Here is a 12,675-nt window from a genome sequence, read left to right as displayed (position 1 = left end):
AAGGCCTTGATCCACCACATCTCCATCACCACAAGTGTCTTCCATGGCTGCACTGCATCACCATTCTTGTTAGCTCACACCTCTGTCCCATGTTCCTAATAGTGATTAACACACCTGGGTGAATTGTGCTCTTAATTTGATTCCAATCAACCTGATTTACAGAAGAGGAAAGAATATTCCAGAAAAACTGTAAGGGCTGGGTGTGAAATAAGGTGGCCGACGGATTTGCAAGACCATTTCATATTCAGTGTGTCAGCTTCAACCTTGTCTCTTTCCTTTCTCTGAAGTCAAGCAAAGAAGGAAGTTAGGAAGGCTTGCAACCTTTTCATCTGTCCTCCTCTGCTGCATGCACGTTGGCTGTAAGAAGTGATAGATTATAGGACAGAGAGACACACAGAGGAACCAAGAGATTGAAAATCAGGTTTAATACTGAACAGAAATGCAAAGCAGTTATTTCTCTGTCACCTGGAATCCCCTCGAATGCTCTCGTTTTATTCATCCTACCTCCAACCCTTTTTGGCTTCAAAGCATTTGTCTTGTGGATAAAAGTGACTTCACTTACTTTAAAACTCCTCTCTCAGGGAAGGTTAGGAAAAAATGAAAACATTTATTATAATATTATAAGAAACTACCAAGTTGAGTTTTGTCACACCTACTTCATAGATAAGGACACTAACATTTCATAATCTGTTCCTTGTTAACAACACTCATAAGTGATAACTCTAGACTCAAGTCCTGATCTAACTTTAGAAGCTGCATCTTCATATACTGCTCTGCCTCTCTCTGCCTCCTATCTAGACTTCCTCTCACTTGGTCAGCAATTTTAATGAGCTAAATAGTTCTACCAGAACCTGAATAAAGAGAAAGACTTAATGTACTCTCCCTCCATGAAGGGCACATATTTACATAGAAGAAAACGTTCCTAACCAATGATGGATAAAGTTCCTAGGCTAAGCATTACCTTTCCGGTGGTGCGACTTTGAGGCTGAATGCTCCACTGGCTTGATTTAGCAGCTATGGCTCTCAAATAGCCAGATATTTTTAGTCCAGACGGACGAGGAAGCCTTGTGCAACACAGTGCTGTGTTTTCAGTGATTGCTACTGGCAGACTAAAGCAGTTGCTAAAGCATTTGGGAGAACGCTGCTGAGAGAATGTGGTTCCGTTAATAAATGCATTTGTCATGTTTCTAATTTTCTTTCTTTATGCCTCAAATGCTGTCACTTCCAAGACGTCCATTGAGATAACCTCAGCTTGATGTTACCTTTCTTGTTTCCTAGAGCATATCTAGAGAGTGGAAAAGCAAAACAGATACTTGGGAAAAACAGACTTTTCCAATTGAACTGCTTTAGTCATGTGGCAGGGAGTGATAAATTAACCTAACTTGGTAGCTAGTTCCTTACAGATGAATGGGGTTAATACTAGCATCTCATGGGCAGTTTGTCTACAGCAACCAGCTACAAATACATCATGTTGTCTAAGAATAATGAATCAAATTCTGCATCCAAACTTCCTGACTTCACTTACATATTTATTATATATTTGAAGCAGAGACAGAGATCTTTCATCATTGTGTCCTATTCCCAATTGCCCACAAAAGCTGGGGTGGGCCAGACCACGACAGGAGCCCATTACTCAACCCAGGTCTCCCACGTGGTGGCAGGGACCCAAGTACTTGAACCAATACCTGCTGCCTCCCGAGGTATGCATTAGCAGGAAGTTGTAAGGAGACATGGAGTTGTAAATGAACCCAGGCACTCTGAGGAGGGATGTGGGCATCTCAAGCCAACCACCATGCCACAATCTCACCCTCAAACTTCTTGAATTAAAACCCCACTGTTAACTAATAGCTTTTTGGACTACATTAACTGACTTACTTAGGTTTGTATCGTACATAAAGGGAATGATTACAGTACGTATTTCATTATACATGACTCAATAAGCCAAACATATTAAGTATATAAAATTATGCCTTGCATATGGTTGCAAACTATCAGTGAAGTTCTTCCCTAATTCATGTAGCTCTTCTGCAAACACTGTGTTGTATCATACGTGGTAAGAAAGGATGTCATCCCCTTTTCTGGGATAGGGGAAATCGAGATTCACTAGAGACTGGCAGGATATCCATGAGTTTACCCAATCCCTGTGTGAAAAGCAGGTGGTGCTCATGGGAGCTGTGTTCACTGATTGTGCCAAAAGGGGAGACCAAGGAAAGGGAGAATAGATCCTGACGGCAGCAAGAGAATTCAACGTGCGTCCTCAGAGCCCAACAGCATGAAATTCCACCAGCGCTTAGAGAACAGAATGAAGCTTTAAAAATGACCAAACTGGTCATTAGAAATGAGGACTCAGAATGGTAAAATGTGCTAAAAATGTTTTTTGAAGAGCAAAAGTGATGACAGAAGTTAGGAATTATTATGATAAAATGGAAGAATATGGCTGAGCATATAACTGTGTTTTTCAGTCATTTAATTACACACTGTGATGGTGAAAGTAAAATTTTAAAGTAGCAAACAAAACTGAATGTGACTCTTTCTTCAGATATGTTGAGACACGACCCAAAAAACCAAAAGTCCAAGTAGTAACATCTCTTACTTCCAGTGAGGAGAAACTCTTCCAGCAAGAACTTAGAACCAGAGAGAGAGAAAGTAGAGAAAGCAGCAAAACAGGAGAGAGGGAAGTGCCAGAGAGGAGTTCATCTGTATGCAAAAAGTCTCTTGCCATCACTGCTCCCACCTGCAGTGCACTGCCTGCTAATCTGCAGAGCTACTGCCAAGGGCTGCTGCTAACTTACACAAGCAAATCAACACCAGCACTTCCAACAAATTTCTAGATTCCATGTGTTTAAGATTTAAAAACTATTATATGATTTCATTTATTTGACAGACACAGAGAGATCTGCCACCCACTGGTTCTTTCCCTCAACAGCCAGGACAGGACCAGGCCAAAGCCAGAAATCAGGAACTCAATCCAGGTCTCTCATGTGAGTGCCAAGGACCCAGCCACTTGAGCCATCACCAGCTGCCTGCCTTGGTGTGCATTAGCAGGAAGCTGGAATTGGAGGTGGAGCCAGGACTCAAACCCTGGATGTGGACTTCCCAAGGGGCATCATAACCACTACACCAAACACCTGCTCTCAATATCTATTTATAAAACAGAAATCAGTAAACAATGTCAAGCACCCAGCAGAGCTGGCTGCTACAAGAGATCACTCAAGGACTGCATGCAAGTTTATCCTCAGGCCACATAATTTCTCATGTGAACTGCACAATTTAATGTACTGTTACATCGTTTAAATGTCCTCACTTGGATATTTGAGGTATTAAACATCTCCCTAAAATGAAGATAACTCTGGGAATGTGGAGAATTTGCCTTTTTTTTTTTTTTTTTGACAGGCAGAGTTAGACAGTGAGAGAGAGAGAGAAAGACAGAGAGAAAGGTCTTCCTTCCGTTGGTTCACCCCCCAAATGGCCGCTATAGCCAGTGCACTGTGCTAATCCAAAGCCAGGAGCCAGGTGCTTCTCCTGGTCTCCCATGCAGGTGCAGGGCCCAAGCACTTGGGCCATCCTCCACTGCACTCCAGGCCACAGCAGAGAGCTGGCCTGGAAGAGGAGCAACCAGGACAGAATCCGGTGCCCCAATCCGGACTAGAACCCGGGGTGCCAGTGCCGCAGGTGGAGGATTAGCCTAGTGAGCCACGGCACCAGCCAGAATTTGCCTTCTAACCCTTGAACAGAGATGACCTGCGGTGGAGAATTGAATTCCTATCCAGGCTTCCAGGAGGCAGCTCACAAGGCCTGTGGGGCTGTGGTGAGAACAGCTCAGTAGCACCTGCTGGGAGCCTAGGGAAGTAGGAAAACAGCAGAATGGGAGTTAGGGAAGCACCACAGTTTGATTTTGCCTAAATTTTTGCTTTTGCTTTTGCACATTTCAAGGAAGCGTCCTGTCCTTTGTTTTTCCACTGTAAACAGCATGACCCCTAGAACGTGGATTGAACTTTAGAATTATTACTTTAGTTGCATTCAGTACGAGTTAAGAGGTTTCTGAACACTGGCTTTGAACCTCATTCTGGATGTTTGGCAGAAACATGTCCCGAATACTTCAGATTATTCCCGTATCAGCAAAAGCAACTCCTCCAGAAAACACTGTGTTCATAAACATAGGACCAAGAAAAAATACTAAGAGATAATATAAAACTTTCAAAAGTGGCCAAGACCTGTACTCCTCATATGGCAAGAAGTACTGAGAAAGCACAGAAGGTGACAATGACAAGACTTAAGAAATTGAAAATTTCCAGCAAAAGTGGGGCAGTCAGTGACCATACAAAACTTGTGCTAGATTTCATTGTTGGATTTCAATAAAAATATGTCAAAAAAAAAAAAAAACTGTTGAAAGTCACTAGAAAAAAAATTCAAAAAAGCTAGAGAAAAGATTACTCTTACAAAACCACAACTGGATGGCCGGCGCTGCAGCTCACTAGGCTAATCCTCCGCCTTGCGGCGCCAGCACACCGGGTTCTAGTCCCGGTCGAGGTGCCAGAGTCTGTCCTGGTTGCCCCTCTTTCAGGCCAGCTCTCTGCTGTGGCCCGGGAGTGCAGTGGAGGATGGCCTAAGTGCTTGGGCCCTGCACCCCATGGGAGACCAGGATAAGTACCTGGCTCCTGCCATCGGATCAGTGCAGTGCGCCAGCCGCAGCGCACTGGCCACAGCAGCCATTGGATGGTGAACCAACGGCAAAGGAAGACCTTTCTCTCTGTCTCTCTCTCTCACTGTCCACTCTGCCTGTCAAAAATAAATAAATAAATAAAAACCACAACTGGCATGGAGAAAAATGAATAATGGTTTGGAGAACTGTGGGTAAATAAATATACAAGATCCAAACCATTGGACAGAGCCAGGAGCAAAGGGGAGACTTGTCAACCACCACAGCCACACGGGTGATCGACGCATATGCAAAATCTCACTCTCACAAAGAGTTCCGGACTGGCAGAATAGGCGGAAATTGAAAGTAAAATATTGGCAGCAAGAAAACTGAAGGAATGTGACCTAAAGTTGAAGTCCTATGAATACTGCCCAGATCCCTCACTGATAACTAAATTATTCAAAGCTTATGAAGAATGGTAGAAAGTCAGGCAGAGACCAAAGAGAAATTTATTCTTCAATGATGGAGCTGCACAATAAAGTTTCAACTTTCAGTGCTTTTATGCACATCATCAGATACTCATTAAATGGCTAAAACAGAAAAGACTGACAATTTTTTTGTGTGTTAGTGAAAATGAAGAACAATTCCCATTCACAACTGGTGGGATACAAATTTCTCCTGCCACTTTGGAAAAGAATTTGACAATTTCAAATTTAAATGTATAATTGTCATATTGCTTAACGATCAAACTGATTGATTCTGACTTCAGAACGACAAAAACACATATCCATACAAAGATGTAGATGCAAACATTTATCATTACTTAATCGTGGTAGCTCAAAGTTGGATGTTCTCAAACTTCTGAATGGATAGAGCAAATTTAGATATTTTTTCACATCATGGAGTACTGCTAAACAATATAAAATAACTGAACAGCTGATACAACATGAGTGCATCTCAAATTCATTAAAATGAACTAAAGACAGCAAAAAATATACTTATTATTACACCTGTATGAAATTCCAGAAAATTCAAATTCATCTGCAGTGACAGAAAGCAGTTCAGTAGTTTCCTAGACAAGATGGGAGAGGCGGACTGCAATGGTACATAAACAATCTTTGGGGTATAGAATTGATCTGTACCTGAGTACAGTGATTATTACACAGGTGTATACATTCGTCAAAACTCTTTAAATTGCACACCTAAAATGGGGTGCTATCTATATGATCTGCATAATACACATATATACTATAATCGATTATACCTCAAGTAAGATGGTACTTAATAACTCGTGGTTTACAGGCATGACTCAGAGGTGATTTTTCCTGTGCCTTTAAACAACCATCTACATAATCCTGTCCTTTCTTACCAGCAAGGTCAGCAGCACTGGTGACTAGGAAGCAGAAACACAGTGCTTTCTGCCTGTTTGATGTTTCAGTGGCTCTCGTTCCTGTTTCTCCTTCAGTTGTGACTTTCTTCCTGACCCCAGCCTTCCCACCTAGCATTTCTGACATTTAAACACACTCATCACCTTAATGTTATTCAAACACTTTTAAAAAGTTAAGTGCATACAGGTCTCAGCTCTTTGTAGGAAAGACCTTTGACAACTGAGTAATGAAATACTGGAGTGAAAAGCACTAAGTTTTAATTTTGATTTTGATATATAGAGAAGGGACTTTATCGTAGAATACTGTGGGATCCATCTTCCTGTTCCCTATTAATAGAATGGCAATTTTGTTCTCACTTCAAATCCAACAAATCAGCAAGCAATAATCCCATTTGTTCTCCTGCCTCCTTTGCACTGACAGTGACCATATGGCACAAGTCAATAGGTATAAGCAGAAAGACTGGGTAGAGATTGTAGGAAAACCATAATAAGAGATAGAGTTTGGATAGGGCTTGTACTCTATGCTCTTCCACTTCTTCTTTCCTAAAATTCAGAAATAATGCTGGAGTCAGAGAAGCCATCTTACCAACACCAGGTTATGAGAACACACACACACACAATACACACATACACACAATACACACATACACACAGACACACACACAGAAACACACACAGACACCAATTTTAAGGGTGGTAAAGCAGAAAAATAAGTGTGTCCTGAGTCTTGATGGCTGCTTGGATTACTAAACTAGCTTCATATTTGCTAGTGCTGAACTGTTTTTATATGAAAACACGAACCAAAACCAATCTTGTGGCCGGCGCCGTGTCTCACTAGGCTAATCCTCCGCCTCCCGGCACCAGCACACCCGGTTCTAGTCCCGGTCGGGGCACCGGATTCTGTCCCGGTTGCCCCCCTTCCAGGCCAGCTCTCTGCTGTGTCCAGGGAGTGCAGTGGAGGATGGCCCAAGTCCTTGGGCCCTGCACCCCATGGGAGACCAGGAGAAGCACCTGGCTCCTGCCTTCGGATCAACGCGGTGCGCCGGCCGCAGCGCACCGGCCACGGCGGCCATTGGAGGGTGAACCAACGGCAAAGGAAGACATTTCTCTCTGTCTCTCTCTCTCACTGTCTACTCTGCCTGTCAAAAAATTAAAAAAAAAAATCTTGTTTAAGTTATCATCTGTTATTTTCTATCCCGCTGGATCTCTGCCAAAATGATACATGCATCACCTTCATGGCACCCCCTTTAAAAATAAGATAAAAAGGCAAAAGAAGCCAGGTGACTTCCTCTGCTAAGTTCTTTTTTTTTTTTTTTTTTTTTTTTTTTAAGACAGGCAGAGTGGACAGTGAGAGAGAGAGAGACAGAGAGAAAGATCTTCCTTTACTGTTGGTTCACCCCCAATGGCCGCCACGGACAGCGTACTGCGCTAATCTGAAGCCAGGAGCCAGGTGCTTCTCCTGGTCTCCCATGCAGGTGCAGGGCCCAAGGACTTGGGCCATCCTCCACTGCCTTCCCAGGCCATAGCAGAGAGCTGGCCTGGAAGAGGAGCAACCGGGACAGAATCTGGTGCTCCGACCGGGACTAGAACCCGGTGAGTCGGCACCGCAGACAGAGGATTAGCCTATTGAGCCACGGCGCTGGCCTCTGCTAAGTTCTAACTCTACCTTTAATTAATGAGCCAGTTCTATAATCCAGGTCTCAATGCCTTAACAGATTTTCCATGATATAAAAAAGCCTATAGGAAGGAAACTGGGAAAATTTGTTTCTCAACAATGTTACCATAGAAAAACTAAAAGAAATGTGATCTGGGTTGAACTACTTAAACTGTAGACACTCACATCGAAAGGGTTACTCTACAGGTTAAGAATAGAGGATTTTTCAGTACAAAACACTTAGTGTGGATATAAATAGTAAATGTTCAAGCACATATCTCCTTGACATAAAACTAAATAGGGAAAATGGATTTAAGACATACCATGACCTTGAATAGAAGGCTCAACATAGCTAAAATATCTATTCACCCTGAGTTAATTTACAATCCAATAATAATGAGTATTAAAGAGCTAGGTACGTCTATTAGTGAATAAAGCTAAAAAAGAATCAAGCAAGAATATCTAGGAAAAGCACGTTCCTCACCAATAAAATAATTAGGAAGGAAAAACCTTAAATATGAATATTTACTACAAATCTACCAAAATAAAATATACAGTATTAACTCAAACACACTGTTGGAACACAAAAAAATCTCAAAAATTGATCCAATTTAATAGGTAAATTTAGCATACAAAGGTATAGTTAATATCACTATCATCATAAAAAAGCTATTCCTTATATTCCTTTTACCATTCATTAGAGTAAAGAAATAAAAACTTAAAACATTAACAAATGAAATAAATCTTGACTTGCAGTAGAATGAATAAATCCAAGTGTACACTACAGTAATGGCATAACTAAAAAGAGAAAAATGATTCCAAGTTACTTCAAACAAGGCAGCAGGGACAATGATTAGAAGAATTCTCAAACATTTTCACTAACCATATTGCCAGAACCATATTGCCAGTGACACAGTGTCACCATACTTAACATTTATACAAGAGGCCTATGGAAAGTCCAGATTATCTTTTAATCTCGTTTTTGTGCATTTTTGAAGCTCCCTTGCAGTGTTGCATAGTGTATTTCATGTGATTTTAAAAACAGGGATTATATTGGCATCTTTGAAATCCAGATAGTCACGCATTTGAGATGCAGATGTGAGATTAGTGAAGTAAAACCCTGCAGGCCTAAATGCAAATGGAATTTTTAGTATAAATTCATGTCACTACTCTTTTCAGAAAAAAATAGTTCCAGTTCTGTTGACTAGAAAATCTGAAAAATAATGGTCCATCAGTAGTAATAAATACCCCTAATATCCATATTGTGAAATTTAATAATCTCTGGACACTTTTTCCCACTAAAAGCAACTGGCTTCTCAACAGCAGGACTGACTCATGGTCTGAGACAGAAAATAAGCAACATTTCCCTAAAACATTTGTTATAGCAAAAAGCTAGCAGTAACTACCAGAGTCATGATGAATGACCCAACCAGGAGCCAATGTAAAGAGCTCCCATCACACCAAGAATAGAACAAGCTAAGTATCATTAAAGATTAAAAAAAAAAAAAAAACCACCTCCAATCGATTGAAACATAGAAAATACATCTAAATATAAGAACTCTCAACAACCACTGGGGGCATTGGTCACCACTAGTAGATGCTATTTTTAAAACTTCGCAACAACAACAACAACAACGAAATCCCTCAAACATTTACAAGTAGCTATTCTTCATGGTAACTACATATTGGTGTAATGTGAACCAAGACTCCTCCTTTTATGGAAGTACTCTAGCTAATCAACATAAAGGAATGACAGAATTAAAATATCCCCATATTACATTCCCAAAGGAAACAATGGACCTAATCCTTGGTCACTATTCACTATTGAAATTAGTTAAATAGCCTAAGCATGTATTATATTCCTGTAAGAAAATGTCTTTATATGTGAAGTATATTTACCAAAAATACTTACACCCAATTGTTATTTTTTTAAAGATTTGTTTATTCATTTTTGTTTGTTTGTTTATTTGAAGGGCAGAGTTACAGAGAATAGAGACAGAGATCTTCCATCTGCTGGTTCACTTCCCACAATGACTGGAGCTGGGCCAGTTCCAAGCCAGGAGATTCTTCTAGATCTCCCATGTGGGTACAGTGGGATGCATTTACAGTGTTACTCAACAAAAATCAAACAATTTTTAACAAACTTAATCACATGTATATGACTCATTTGATATTTGATTTGAATAAACTGTTAAAAGTATTTACAAAATAATCAGAAAATTTTAGACAATGACTATATTTGACGTTAGTTCCTTTTTTAAAGATACTAACTGGAAATATAGACTAAACTATTCATGCATAAAATAACAAAATATCCAAGCTGCACTTTCAAGTGATCTTGGTTTTATGAAATAGATAAGGTCTGAACTGATATTAATTTAAGCAAATTGGTTGAGTTCATATTAATTCATTTACATTTATATATGACAGATATTTCATATAATTAAAATTTTAAAAATACATTTAAAAACAAACATTACACAGAAAAATCCAAATGTGGTAGTTCTACAAGGCTCTCCAGATAATTAATTTGCCAAATTTTACTCTATACATTCAGTACCCTGGTTTTTGCTTTTAAGCCTAAATCTATTGTTTGACCACAGTTGCAATGAAAAGTCACTGAGAATGATGGCATATCATTCTGGGCTGGAGAGGAGTAATAAGACTCGTATTTGCTGGAAGTATTTCAAACTAAGAGGAGGATCCCATAAAACAAATACATTACATATAACCTTGTCTATAGGTAGGATATGAATTTGTGATGTAGTCATCCAAAATGCTGGATAGATAATAATTTGCACTACTCAATCAGCAAAAATTCATAGGTTCCTATGTGGAACTCTATCATTAGAGCGTCTGAACAGGACACACAATTAAATTGGGTTTTATGCTACATAAATAGGCAGCATGTAGCTTTCTTTTTTCCTCAAGTACATGGGGAGATTATCAGGAAACTAATTTAAGGGACTCTCCATTACACTGCATTTTATTTTGTCATCACTTGGGTATGTATACAAATATGTTTTTATCATCCTTAAAACAGCCAAAGATTGATTTATTTCTTATAGATAAACTAGGTAAAAGGAGATTTTTATTAGAAACACATTACATAGCCATTAAAGTTTTATGAACTTCAGATGTATTCAGAAGTCTAAAATCCCAGCCTACAATTCATAAAACTGTGGTTTTCCACAAAATCATTTGTTTTTCCCACAGCACTAATTAAAATAAGTTTTACATGCCTAGTTTATGTGTTAACGGTTTAATTTTTAAGTTGGTGCAGAGTTGAGAAAGCTGGAGAAGCATTTATTATTATTTTATTATTCTTATTATTCCAGTTCTTTAGCTTTTATTATAGAGAGCAGAAAGAAGACGAAAGGTAAGCAGGGAGGAAGGAAGGAAAGGGAAAGAAAAAGGAGAGGGAAAAGGGGAAGAAGGGGAGGGAGAATGTGATGGCCCACAGCTCTACTATTGTCCTCTGAGTGGTACATTTGAAGGTAGAAAAACCTGTCTTGTCTGAGAATTTCCAACAAAGGTAACAAGTGCCTGAAAAACAGGGCTCGCTACAGTAGGGATGTGAACAGAACGGTAAGTTTATAACATGAACAGTCTCAGATGCCAGTGAGTCATTCCAGTGTCTTGTGTCTGTGTGTTAGTGTTTGTGTATATGCCTTGAATAGTTCCGGGAGATTAAGTGACTTTGGAGAGGATGTCAAAGTCTCTTTATGCGTAAGCTCTAATTAGAGTACAGACTCTATTGAATTTATGGTCAAAAATTAAAATCTAAGCTTAAAATATCAACACAAAAATTTTTTCTGGCTTAGGAATGTTTGAAGCTCTCATACTTGTATGCCTTCTACAAATACAAATTATGATCTCATTCCCTTAATCCCTTTCCTGAGACAGAAACGCCTATAATAGAGACCTATAGTTTAAATCTAAAACTGTCTTGACTATTACCTTGGGCAGCAAGAGATTAATTACCTCTTTAGGGTATTAATTACCTTCTCACTGAAGAGTTTAATAAAATCAGGCTAAATTAAGATTAGATCACTAAAGGAAGGTGTGTAGGCACAAAAATCGAATTAATAATTTGATTAATGGATTTTTATCAGTTAATTACATTAATCAATGCACCATTAACTAAAGGTCGAAAGAAGCAGCTCTTCCCTAACATACAAGTTGCCCAAATTTAAGCATATTGCTTAGATTATATCGAAGAGAAACTTCAAAACACATTTGGTACCATCAACCTCTTCACAATACTTGCCTACTCCTGATTTGAAAATCTGAAATTACTGTAAATCTCTTGCATTTTGATTTGCAAGCTCTTCAAACTAGGGACAGCGACAAAAAAGCAGCCAAATTTACCTACTGTTAGCATAACCAACAATGCACAGAGCAAGCCAGTTGCTAGCTTAGAAAAATAAATCAGTTACACAAGTTTGCTAACAAGACACCATTAAACCGCATGTTTTCTGGGCCATATGGTAAAGGAGCAGGAACATTTGACAAAAAATAAAGTAGACTGACATTTTATTTTGCACTCTCAAGTTTAGTCATGAGCTAATTATATGAAAAACATGGTGTGTGTCTGTTGATGTACAACCCTTGATTATGTTTTTAATCAAATGAATAATCTGTGATCTTTGTCCCTGCTGCATTCATTTGGTAACCAATATCCACCGGGCAGGTACAGGTTGTCTACAGCCAGGGGAACTCTTGTTGCCTGTTGAATATTCTCCAACAAAGCTTCTAGGCAATCCCAGATGCCTCGCTTCAGGCGACAGCCAGCTCGCTCTGAATAAGAGTAGGATAAAGGAGTCAAGAGATCAAGCTTTTGGTCCTGGCCATGGACTATGGTACAGTTCTGCCACCTAGTGGTTGCCCTCACACACGTGACTTGGCAGCATTTACACCGTCACCGATTCTGGCTGTGTCTGCAGAGAAAATGTTGACCCTGGGAATGGTCAGCAAAAGCTTAGCAAAAACTTT

The sequence above is a fragment of the Oryctolagus cuniculus genome, chromosome 16 (genome assembly GCF_964237555.1).
Source record: "Oryctolagus cuniculus chromosome 16, mOryCun1.1, whole genome shotgun sequence".
Classification (NCBI taxonomy): Eukaryota; Metazoa; Chordata; class Mammalia; order Lagomorpha; family Leporidae; genus Oryctolagus; species Oryctolagus cuniculus.
The sequence above is the reverse complement of the archived record's forward strand: the minus strand, read 5'-3'. Positions refer to the sequence as shown.